Source organism: Carcharhinus amblyrhynchos, chromosome 5 (assembly GCF_965287045.1).
Source record: "Carcharhinus amblyrhynchos chromosome 5, sCarAmb.v2.hapA, whole genome shotgun sequence".
NCBI classification, from domain to species: Eukaryota; Metazoa; Chordata; class Chondrichthyes; order Carcharhiniformes; family Carcharhinidae; genus Carcharhinus; species Carcharhinus amblyrhynchos.
This window is the reverse complement of record NC_137328.1, coordinates 36,495,931-36,508,958: the sequence shown is the minus strand read 5'-3', so window position 1 is coordinate 36,508,958 and position 13,028 is coordinate 36,495,931. Positions and strand designations below refer to the sequence as shown.

Sequence of the window (13,028 nt, the reverse complement as noted above, 5' to 3'; positions counted from 1 at the left end):
TCCAAGTGCAGCTTAACTAAGGTCCTATAAAGCTGCAAATGACTTGTCAATTTTTAAACTCAATACCCTGGCCGATGAAGGCGAGCATGCCATACGCCTTCTTGGCTATCTTCTCCACCTGCATTGCCACTTTCAGTGACCTGTGTACCTGTACACCCAGATCCCTCTGCTCAGTACTCTTAAGGGTTCTGCCATTTACTGTATATTTCCTATCTGTATTAAGCCTTCCAAAATGCATTACATCACATTTGCCCAGATTAAACTCCATCTGCCATCTCTCCGCCCAAGTCTCCAACTGATCTATATCCTGCTATATTCTCTGATGGCCCTCATCGGTACCTGCAAATCCACCAACCTTTGTGTTGTCTGCAAGCTTACTAATCAATTCAGTTACAGATTCCTCCAAATCATTTATATATATTACAACAGCAAAGGTCCCAGCACTGATCCCTGAGGAACCCCACTTGTCACAGCCATACATTCAGAAATACATTCCTCCACGGCTACCCTCTGTCTTCTTTGACCAAGCCAGTTTTGTATCCACCTTGCCAGCTCACCTCTGACCCATACAACTTCACCTTCTACGCCAGTCTGTCATGACGGACCTTGTCAAAGGCCTTACTGAAGTCCATATCGACAACATCCACTGCCCTACCCTCAATCATTTTCATCATTTCCTCGAAACACTCGATCAAGTTCGTGAGACACAACCTCCCTTTTGCAAAACCATGTTGCTTCTCACTAATACGTCCACTTATTTCCAAGTGGGAATAAACCCTGTCTCAAAGAACCCTCTCCAATAATTTCCCTACCACTGATGTAAGGCTTACCAGCCTGTAATTACCTGGATTATTCTTGGATCCTTTTTCAACAAAGGAACAACACTGGCTATTTGCCAATCCTCTGGGGCCTCCCCTGTGAGGATACAAAGATTTCTCTCGAGGCCCCAGCAATTCCCTCCTTTGCCTCTGTCAGAGCAATGCACAGACAAATGGGTTATGGGACATTTAACAAATTTAAAGTACACATTTTCACTGCCAGTCAGATTTTTTAAAAAGTTGCAATCATTTTTAGCACATGAATGTGTACGTCAATTAAAGCGACTGATGTTAGTATAACATACAGTATATACTTTTTATAATGTGAAATGTGAAAACCTTTAAAGTAATTAAATTCTACTTAATACTGTTGTAATAATATTGAATTATGAGAATACTGATATTCCTACCAATTTACATGATATTCTAAATATTGGTATTAACTAGTGTAAAAAATAAAATTTCTCCAATACTAACCCCCTCATTTCACAAAGTAACAAGTTAAAAGATGGATGATAAATACAGATATAAATGCTGCAGTACCTTGCACATACAGCCATGAACCAACACGTGGAAGGCCATGATTATTAACGCCCTCTTAGTGCATGGTGCCTGAAGAGAGGGAGATGTCATTTGCAAATGAAGAAATTACACTTTTTGCAATGTTGTATTTTAGGAAGGGTTAGACTGTGTGACATTTGACAAATAGCAAATAAAGATGCGTTGATTAAATACAAATTACCAATGCTTTTTTTCATTTTTTGGAGCACTGTGTTGCATTTTCTCAAAAAATTTCCTTGCCTTTCAAGTTATATTTAATGTAAGGATCCTGTTGCATTCAGTTTCAAAAATGTTGGTTCTGTAACTACATTGAGAATGCTCAAAAATGCATACTTCCATTTCTAGCCACTGACCTTTCCTCAATAACTTTGAAGTACCAGGTGACTGGTTGCCAGTGGGAGGGTAATATGCTCAAACAACCAAGTTAAATATTTTCTGAAGTAACAAACCTTTGATCTTCAAGGAATTTTGAGGGTGAAGACTTAGGCAAGCACTGAAGACATGAAGTGTAAACAAAGTTTCAAGGCAGTGAAGTGTTGCTTTAGGCCACAAAGCTGTGGTCAGCACAGAATCTCCAATTATTGTATTCTACATAAAGTACATAATTATAGAATGTCATAGTAAGAATCTTTCTATTTGAACATACATACTGATGTTTGTGCATACGCGAATGACATCATCCATAACACAGGCTTTCATGGGTTTAGTTTTTCCACGGGGGACTTGTGTAACCAGTTGCCTTCAGTTCTGAGTTCATGCTGTACTGTATTTTGATATTTTTATAAGAAGATTGAATGTCACAACGCAATCAACTATCTTTTGTGGCCAAGTTATCGCATTCTCACATTACGAGAAAATGGTAAAATGAAAGGAAAAACAAAATCAAGCATGGCACTCCAAAATTTTCCAGTGAGTAGCTAGTTTGTAACATGGGGAGGGCTATGAGTTTGAGAACGTACTAACAGAAAACAGGATAGCAGCAGGATACCCTGACTACGTTCAGGACTATCAAAGAGTTTGTTTATTTTTTATTTACTAGTGTCACAAGTAGGCGTACATTAACACTGCAATGAAGTTACTATGAAAATCCCCTAGTCGCCACACTCTGGCAACCTGTTCAGATACACTGAGGGAGAATTTAGCATGGCCAATTCACCTAGCCAGCACGTCTTTCAGACTGTGGGAGGAAACCAGAGCACCCAGAAGAAACCCACGCAGACATGGGGAGAACATGCAGACTCCACACGAACTGTGACCCAAGCTGGGAATCGAAAGCTGATCCCTGGCACTGTGAGACAGAAGAGCTAACCACTGCGCTATTGTTTGCATTTGTGGAAGAGAACGGGGATTATACTGAATATGTGGAAGAGTTGGCGCACTTTTTCTTGGCAAATGGGATTGAAGATGAGGGTAGGAACTGCTCAATTCTCCTGTGTGTGTGGGGCAAAGACTTACAAGCTGGTGAGGAACTTAGCAACACAATAGGGACCAAGAGGACATTTAATTTGTGGATTTAGTTGCACTTGTTCAGAATTACCACAATCCTAAGACCTTACACTCAGTGGTTCAAATTCCACAGTCATTTTTGGAAGACAGGCCAGTCTGTAGCTAAATTTGTTGCTGAGTTATTTTAGCTCTCTGAACGTTGCGAATTTGTAGCAGTATTAAAGGACCTACTCCGGGACAGACTAGCCTGTGGCATTAATGAGGACAGCATCAACCAGAAGACCAGCATCACCCATAGCAGTGACCTAATTGTCTGTGGTCGAGACTTCATGTGGACTTTGCAAGTCTTTTATGAGTTATATGTTTCTATTCATTGTAGACTCACATTCTGATTGGTTTGAATTACACATCATGAGCAACATTACCGCTCCCATTACAATAAAGAAGCTATACCAGTTTTCACAACTCATGGTTTACCAGATTCTCTTATTACTGACAACGGTAATGGATGATTTGTTCAAAAAAATCGCGCAAAACAATGGAATCAGCTGTGTGCATAGTGTGCCTTTTCATCCAGCTTCAAATGGTTTAGCGGAGCAAGTTGTTCAGACACAAAGAAGGACCGAGGAGAATGGCAGATGATACTCAGGGAATCAAGCTCTCCGGGTTCTTGTTCCAGTGTTGTTTCACACCATAAAAAACAACGGGACTGTCATGAGCTGAATTACTGATGGGTAGGAAAGCAAAGTCTTACCTGGGTCTGCTACATCCAAATGTCAAAGCAAAAGTGGGAAGGAGACAGGAAAAGCAGAAAGAGAGATATGCCTATATGCTAAAGAGAGAAATTTCAATCCGAATGACTACGTCTATGTAAGGAATTTTGGCAGTAACCAACGTTGGCTGCTTGGAGTAATTCTCAACCGCAGTGATCCAGTATCTTTGGTAGTGAAAGTGACCAATAAACAAGTTGTTCGCAGATACCGTGCCTATGCCATGATTCGGAGACAACAAAAGTTCCAGACAATATGACAGAAGGAAATGCTGCTGTGAACATTCGACAGAAAATAGTTCCTGATGTGCAGGGCCATCCAGTGGACTCTATTCCAGGAGACGATGAGGGATATTCTTGCACAGATACTCAGCCTACTCTGTGCCCACAAGTCCAGGACCACTGAAACAAGCCTCACCAAGGTCTATTGAGTCAGTAGTAGTTCTGCACATATCACAACATAGTTGCAACGCTCCTGAAAGACTGAATATAGTTGAGACATGAATTTCATTATGATTCTTTCCTGAAGGGGGATTTAAGTTAAGAGGCGGGGGAGGTGTTATAATAAGCATCTTCCTATTTGAATGTATATACTGATGTGGTTAGAAGGTATGAGCGTACACGAGTGACGTCACTGGTAGTATGGACTTTCCCAGGTTTACTCGTACCATGAAGGACCTGTGTGACCAATTGCCTTCAATTTGGACTTCATGTTGCACTGTATTTTGATACTTTAATAAGATTAAGTATCACAATTGTTTGACTACCTTTTTGTGGCCAAGTTACCACATACCCGTAAATTGATGGGGTAAGTGTGTGGTTATTTTGAAAGGGGCGAGTTGAAAAGTTTGCAATAATGTTAATGCCTTAAAATTGTTTGATGACCATTTGCCCAATAGTTTGGAAAGAAATTACGTTAGTATTGAAGGACAGATCGCAGCCATCAGCAAAAAAATTATATAAATGCAGCAGTCTACAATGTATCATTTGCATTTTTATATCACATGCCCAAGAGCGCAAGCACAAATAAATCCATCAACCCCACACAGATGATACCGATTGCACAAGTTGAAAAAAGGACAGAATTTGAAGATCTAACCCTGCAAGTCTATTATGCACAAATCCTTGAATTTGCCACAGACACCTTCTGTTGATCTCAAACTAAGTAACAATAACCAAAATAATTATGAAAATGTTTTGCTGTTGTGCTCTTTATCTGGAAGTTAAATATGCTTAGTACCAAGAATACCAACCTTTTCTTACTGTGAAACCTTATGGACAAAGCACTGAAAAACAGTTAAGGCACACTGCATATTAAACCAAGATAAAATATCAACAGATTGTTAGCTAAATCATAGGTTGTACAGCTTACAGAATACAATAATTCTCCATAGATTAAATTCTTGACTTTTCAAAAAGGACAGAGGAATAATGAGTGGTGGGGGTGCTATCTGGACAAAGTAGCCTACAGCTGTTCTTTTTAATGAACTGAGGCACTTTATTGAATGATATGAAGATCTGTTCAACAGATATTTTTGTATGACTTTGTTTGTCCAATCTTAAGAGGTAAATGCCTCCACTACAAAAAAGGAATATCCTGATCTTGTTCAAACATCTGTCCTTAAATATCAATTATAACAATTTGTGTCAATACACATTTTCAATGTTATGGTGATCCTGCCATTGCTCTCCTACTGGTGCCACAGGACTTGCATTTTGGAGCACACCTTATTCTGCATCACTGACCAATTCAGCACAGAGGGGATACCTTAAATTCCAAATTTCCATGGGTCAGAAATATTTCACAAAACCAAAGCCACATCCAACCATAAAGGTGATATGATCATTTATTCTGCAAAGTATGGCAGATTTCATTATATATGCTTTTTATGGAAAATTCTCTTTTTGAGCAGTTCCATTTCCTTTACAATTTAAAAGTAATTCAAAGATTATTTTTCATGATCAGGTTTTCAACACGTACAGAAACCAATCGTACGCCCAGCAGGTTCCAAACCAGGTTACTGATAAACCCATACAGAGTTTATTTCCCAATATACAGTGTGTATTCTCTCCCAAAGGACTCCCAGCTCATCTAAATCTTAATATTTTAGGTAAAGATCAGTAACTGGCAAGTCCTAAGGATGTGGAGATCCCAGCGTTGGACTGGATCAAGTCTTAAGGATTGCAAAAGGCATTTAGTACTGCTTGAACTTAACCAATACAAAGATTGTGCAGGAAAAATAGGTTGAGATCAAGGGTCAGCAGAGCAGATAGTTTACTCCTATTTCTTAAATAGAAGTAGACCAGATGGTCCCTCGGGCCTGCTCCACCATTCAATATAAACATCGCATTTTTTGTGCCAGAGGTTCACTTACAAATCCCCTCCTCATATCCCTCAATTTCCAAGAAATCAAAAATTTGTCTCACAGAGCGACATATACTTCAAATTATCAATGACTTTTAAGTGGCTGCAAAAATGGCCATAAAAGTCTGTGGATAGCTGTAAGTATAACGAATGGTGAGTGGCATTTGTTCACCGCTGAAATTTCTGGTCTATGTCTTCATCTCATTTTATCTTAAAGAAGCGAATCATCATCATAATCCATTTAAATGTCCAGTAATGTTTCACCAATATCATTTGGGAACCAGCAGGAATTAATGAACCTGGCCTATTCTGTGACATACTCTCTTCCACTGTCTTCTGTCAGGAAAGATACAAAAGTCTGAGATCACGTACCAACCAACTCAAGAACAGCTTTTTCCCTGCTCCCATCATACTTCTGAAAGTACCTTACATTAAGTTGATCTTTCTCTACGCCCTAGGCATGACGATAACACTATATTCTGCACCATCTTATTTCCTTCTCCTGTACGTATCCTATGAACAGTATATTTTGTCTGTACGGTGCGCAAGAAACAATACTTTCACTGTGTACTAATACAAGTGACAATAATAAATCAAATAAAAAACATACTACACATTTAGATTTTGAATGGAGTTTCTTCAGTTTAAGAACATAAGAACATAAGAAATAGGAGTAGGAGTAGGCCATCTAGCCTGCCCCGCCGTTCAATAAGATCATGGCTGACCTGAGGTGGATCAGTTCCACTTTCCCACTTTCTCCCGATAACCTTTAATTCCCTTGTCTATCAAAAACCTAACTACCCGTGACTTAAATATATTTAGCGAGGTAGCCTCCACCACTTCAACGGGCAGAGAATTCCAGAGATTCACCACCCTTTGAGTGAAGAAGTTCCTCCTCAACTCTGATCTAAACTGCCACCCCCCTTATCTTGAAGCTGTGCCCTCTAGTCCTGCTATCCTTTCTAAGCAGGAAGAATCTCTCTACCTCTACCCTATCCATCCCCTTCATTATCTTATACGTCTCTATAAGATCCCCCCTCATCCTTCTAAACTCCAATGAGTACACACCCAGTCTATTTAGTCTCTCTTCACAGTTCAACTCCCTCATCTCCAGTATCAACCTAGTGAACCTCCTATGCACTCCCTCCAAAGCCAATATACCCTTCCGCAAGTATGGCGACCAAAACTGCACACAGTACTCTAGCTGCAGTCTCACCAGTACCCTGTACAGTTGCAGCAAGACCTCCCTGCTTTTATATTCTATCCCCCTCGCTATAAAGGCCAACATTCCAATCGCCTTCTTGATCAACTGCTGCACCTACAGACTGGGTTTTTGCGACTCGTGCACAAGGGCCTCCAGGTCCCTCTGCACCGTAGCATGCTGCAGCTTTTCGCCTTTTAAATAATAGTCCCTCCTACTATTATTTCTGCCAAAGTGGATAACTTCACACTTGCTAACATTATACTCCATCTGCCAGGTTCTCGTCCACTCACTCAGCCTATCCAGATCCCTCTGCAGACTTTCCACACCCTCCACACAATTTGCTTTTCCACTCATCTTCATGTCAACAGCAAATTTTGTCACTCTACACTCAGCCCCCTCCTCCAGATCATCTATATAAATGGTAAATAGCTGAGGCCCCAGCACCAATCCCTGCAGCATTCCACTAGTCACCAACCGCCAACCAGAATAGCACCCATTGATACCAGCTCTTTGCTTCCTATTAGACAACCAATCCTCTATCCACGCTAACACCTTACCCCCAACTCCGTGCACCCTAACCTTCTGTAGCAACCTTTTATGAAGCACCTTATCAAACGCCTTTTGGAAATCTAAAAACACCACATCCACCGGTTCTTCTCTGTCTACCGCACTAGTCACATCCTCATAGAAATCCAATAAATTCGTCAAACACGATTTCCCCTTAACAAATCTGTGCTACTTCTGCTCTATCAAACATTCTTTTCTAGGTACCTCGCTATTTCTTCTTTGATGACGGATTCTAGAATTTTTCCAACTACAGTTTCATTGCCACTTTAAAGGGCTGGGTCAGAATTATGTACAATATTTCATTACATACTACTTCAGGTCAAATTAAAGTATTGTATATTTATAATTAATACTGGGTTGCAGTTTTGCTACACCAATGGTAAGTCAAACATTAAGTGCAGAAACAAGAACTATTTTCTTCCCATCCAAAAAATGTTTTACCCACTCAACTGGGCACCACAGCTGCTGCCTCACAGTGCCAGGAACCTGGGTTCAATTTTGGGCTTGGGTGATTATGGGGTGTTTGCACGTTCTCCCCATGTCTGCATGGGTTTCCTCCGGGTGCTCCAGTTTCCTCCTGCAATCCAAAAGATGTGCAGATTGGCCCTGCTAAATTGACCCTTAGTCTCAGGATAAATACACGGGCTGAGCAGGATTGTTGTGGGTTCAGGCTTGATGAACCGAATGGTCTCCTTCTGCACTGTAGGGATTCCATAATAATACTATGATAATTCAGCAGTAGAATAGCCACAAGAGTGGGAAATTGTGCAAATTATGCACAACATTCGAGGGAAAGGGGTGGGGGGAGTGTAGCATGCACGCAACTAAGATTTAATACTCCAGGTAGTTGAGCAAACTGGTAACTACATTCATTCAACTCCCAACTTCACAACCTCCAACGAGACAGAACGAACGGGACAAGAGGCCACCGCCACTCCCCATGGTGCACACGTGAGGCTCATCCGGGACACAGCAGCGGGAAAGGGGGCGGGATCTCCCTTCTCCCAACAACAACCACCAGAAGCGGCGGCAGTAGCTCACTCACTGCTTCGCGCTACCTGAGGGGGAAGAGGATGCGCGAGCGCCTCTGCCCCCTGCACCCCGTCTCCATACCTCCGGGGAGCACGAGCCCCCTTCCTTACCCCCCACCCACGCGCTCGGAGCCGTTAACAACTTTAAAAAGGTCCCCACACAACCAGCTCAGAGCGGACACGGCTTCCGATTCCTAAACAATGAGGGATCAGCGCCAATCGGCCGTGTGCTGATTGTGTAAGGAGTTAAAAATACCGATTTTTGTTTCAAAAAAGGGGGGAATGGTAAGGCCAAGCCCGAACTCGCTCGGAAGAGTTAATTCCATTTATTTTCTTGTTTTAATTATGAAGCGGGACAGACATCCGACCGAGTCCGTTAGCAGGGATGCGACGACCGAGAGCGAGGGAAAGAAAGGAAGGGAGGAGATGGGGCGGAGAGCCGGAAAGTGGGCTCGGTTTTCATTCCGCCGGGGTTTCCGTACCTATTGCATACAAGTTAGTGCTGCTGAGATCGCTCCCCTCATCCTGAGCTCCTGCATCCTATTCGAAGCGGGCAGCAAACACAGCCGCGGACACCACTGCCGTTTGGTTCACTCCAACCTTCGGAAAAACTCCCACTCCCCGTCACGTAATGGACTTGCCCAGGGAGGATGGCCAGAGGTAAGGAACAGGCAACTGGGAATAAGTTACCTCTCCCACCTCAACAGGTCCCAGAGTTTCTGCACTCAACTACTGGTTTTTTTTTGCAGTGTATTTCACATGCTATTTAAGAGGCGCATAGCAAGATTCCAGAAACAACAATGAAATACATGATCAGAGCTCTTTCGAGGGGACCTTTCAGATCTTTTGGGCCCACCCAAAAAGGAAGAGAAAATAGGACCCTAATTTAACTTTGCATCTGAAAGACCTCCAGTGCAAGACTTGCACAGCATGAGTTACAGCCTAGAATCAAATCATAAAAGGTTGCTACAGAAGGTTAGGGTGCACGGAGTTGGGGGTAAGGTGTTAGCGTGGATAGAGGATTGGTTGTCTAATAGGAGTAAAAAGTCTGACAACACCAGGTTTTAGTCCAACCTATTTATTTGATAATATTCTCACTAGCTTTCGAGGGGACAGCCTCTTCGTCAGGTGAATGGAGAGTCCAACGCCGGCATACCCACATCATGTCTAATAGGAAGCAGAGAGTTGGTATCAGTGGGTGCTATTCTGATTGGAGGTTGGTGACTAGTGGAGTGCTGCAGGAATCGGTGCTGGGGCCTCAGCTATTTACCATTTATATAGATGATCTGGAGGAGGGGGCTGAGTGTAGGGCGATGAAATTTGCTGATGACATGAAGATGAGTGGAAAAGCAAATTGTGTGGAGGGTGTGGAAAGTCTGCAGAGGGATCTGGATTGGGTAAGCGAGTGGGCGAGAACCTGGCAGATGGAGTATAATGTTAGCAAGTGTGAGATTATCCACTTTGGCAGAAATAATAGTAGGAGGGACTATTATTTAAAGGGCGAAAAGCTACAGCATGCTACGGTGCAGAGGGACCTGGGGGTCTTTGTGCATGAGTCGCAAAAATGCAGTCTGCAGGTGCAGCAGGTGATCAAGGAGGCAAATGGAATGCTGCCCTTTATAGCGAGGGGGATGGAATATAAAAGTAGGGAGGTCTTGCTGCAACTGTACAGGGTACTGGTGAGGCCGCAGCTAGAGTACTGTGTGCAGTTTTGGTCGCCGCACTTGCACAAGGATATATTGGCCTTGGAGGGAGTGCAGAGGAGATTCACTAGGCTGATACCGGAGATGAGGGGGTTGGCCTATGAAGAGAGGCTAAATAGACTGGGTGTGTACTCGTTGGAGTTTAGAAGGATGAGGGGGGATCTTATAGAGACATATAAGATAATGAAGAGGATGGATAGGGTAGAGGTAGAGAGATTCTTCCTGCTTAGAAAGGATAGCAGGACTAGAGGGCACAGCCTCAAGATAAATGGGGGGGGGGGGGGGCGGGGTGGTGGAACTTTTTCACTCAAAGGGTGGTGAATCTCTGGAATTCTCTGCCCGTTGAAGTGGTGGAGGCTACCTCGCTAAATATATTTAAGTCATGGGTAGATAGGTTTTTGATAGACAAGGGAATTAAGGGTTATGGGGAGAAAATGGGAAAGTGGAACTGATCCACTTCAGATCAGCCATGATCTTATTGAACAGCGGGGCAGGCTCGAAGGGCTAGATGGCCTACTGCTCCTATTTCTTTCTTTTTCTTGATCTCTTTCCACACTGGTTGGATGGGTTTCTGTATTCATTTGTGGGGCATGGGTGTCACTGGCTCCCTGGCATTTATTGCCCATCCCTGGTTGCCCCTGTTCTGAGGGCAGTTGAGAATCAACCACATTGCTGTCGCTCTGGAGTCATATGTAGGCCAGACCAAGTAAGGATGGCAGATTCCCTTCCCTAAAGGACATTAGTGAACCAGATGGGTTTTTCTGACCATCAATAATAGCTTCAATGCCATCAGTAGATTCTTAATTCCAGGTATTTTTTATTTGAATTCAAATTCTACCATGTGCTGTGGTGGATTTGAACCTGGGTCCCCAGAACATTAGCTGAGTTTCTGGATGAATAGACTAGTGATAACACCATTAGGCCATCACCTCCCTCTAAGATGTTTTTAAATGGCTGATGAATCCAATCTGCCATCTACAGACTCTGCCACTTGCAGAGCAGGTGGTACTTCAAGGGGTGGGTAAATGAATTGTTGGGAAGTTTTTGTGCTCTTTGGATGCCTCAACTTTGCCTCCACAATGTCCTGGTGTGTTCACTGCCTTCCTGAATGAACATTCACAATGTTGGTTGATTACAAGTTAGACTCCCATGAGTAAGTGGGGATGGTTTGACCTCTTCAGAGATCCTTTGAGGACATACCTGAAGCATTTTTGTTCTGCTGTGACAGAGTTTTGACTAAAATAGTTGACATACCACGTATCAGATATGTTAATGACATGCCCTGGCCAGCAGAATTGTTCCAAGTGATGCTTGGGAGGAAGACACTGCAGTTGGATTGCCCTTCTTGCAAAGGCATCATTGGTGGTAATTCTCTAGTCCTTTGCCTGTAGTTGATTGTCCCAAATTTCTGGAGGATGTAGGCATGCAGGGATCAATGCTGACCTGTAAATTATGACCTTACTCCCTAGCTGGAGATTTTGATCATGAAGTACACTTTTACTCAGTCAGCCAAAGGGTGAACTGGCATACTGCATACAATGATGAATTTTGTCATCCGTGTCTGCCTTTCTTGAGAGGAAGCTCCCAAGATGTAGTAAATGATGCACATTTTCCAAGATCTTGGCCGTTCATTTTACTTGATTGGGGTGGGGATTGCTATGCTGTCAGATCTGGTTGGAAGAGTACGTTCGTTTTCAGGTGTTTTTAGTGAATGGACCAGCTTTTCATATGCTTTGGAGAAGGAGCTGACAAAGAATTGGAGCTCAGAATCTGAGTGAGCAAGTGCACTATTCTCATCTGCATAATGCAATTCAATGAATGAAACAAAATTAGAAAATGTAGAAAAAATTCAGCAGGTCTGGCAGCACTTGTGGAGAGTAGCTCAGTGTGAGTCACAGCAGCTCAGGGACTTGCATACAATTCCTCTCCCCTTGGTATACTTTAGTTGAAAGGTCTTAGACAATAACCTTTCTCCATTGCACCACTCTGGCAGCTGCCCTAAACTTTAATGCATCCTGCAACAGGTATTCCTGGGCTTTGGAATGTGCTGATTTCCAACACTCAGTCAGGGACAACTGCACTGGAAAACCAACCATTTCGGACAGACCAAACAGCATCTTTCATTGAGTTGATGATCTTCCAGCAACAGTGTTTTTCTCGGTGAGCTTCCCTGGGAACGGCCCATAGAACACAGTCCAGTGTCATGGAACTACAGGATGACTCTTGACATAAACCACCTCACCTCTCTAGATCTTTCTTGCAAAGACCACGAAGAGGTGAACAACAATCTCCTTCCCATCACGGTCACCTTAAGGATAACGTGTGGATGGGATGAGACTCCGAACATGTAGGAAGAATCTGATGGGGAGGGCCCTTCTCACTACCAGCTGAGCTAGGTGTTGGTGCTTGTTTTAAAGTTATGGTGATGTGGCATTCTGTCAAGTGACTTTGACGATCTGCCTAGGAACCACTATCTCCTTCTCCCGCACTGCCTCTGGGATGTTACATGCAGACCACTGACAAATGGACTTGTAGTTAAAGTATTTTTCTGCATAAATATTTCC

General features: G+C 42.9%; 1 protein-coding gene across 3 annotated transcripts in view; it reads right to left on the bottom strand.

Moving 5' to 3' along the window:
• Positions 1-13,028, bottom strand: part of LOC145342968 (E3 ubiquitin-protein ligase RNF38) — a 217,407-nt gene that overhangs the window by 134,811 nt on the left and 69,568 nt on the right. The window contains exon 1 of one of the 3 annotated variants that reach the window (XM_080188637.1): positions 9,244-9,365. The exons of the other annotated variants lie outside the window; for them this stretch is intronic. The gene's annotated coding sequence lies outside the window, so the exon portion shown is untranslated. Of the gene's footprint in view, positions 1-9,243; positions 9,366-13,028 lie in introns of those variants that run through there. 3 annotated transcript variants of the gene reach the window in all.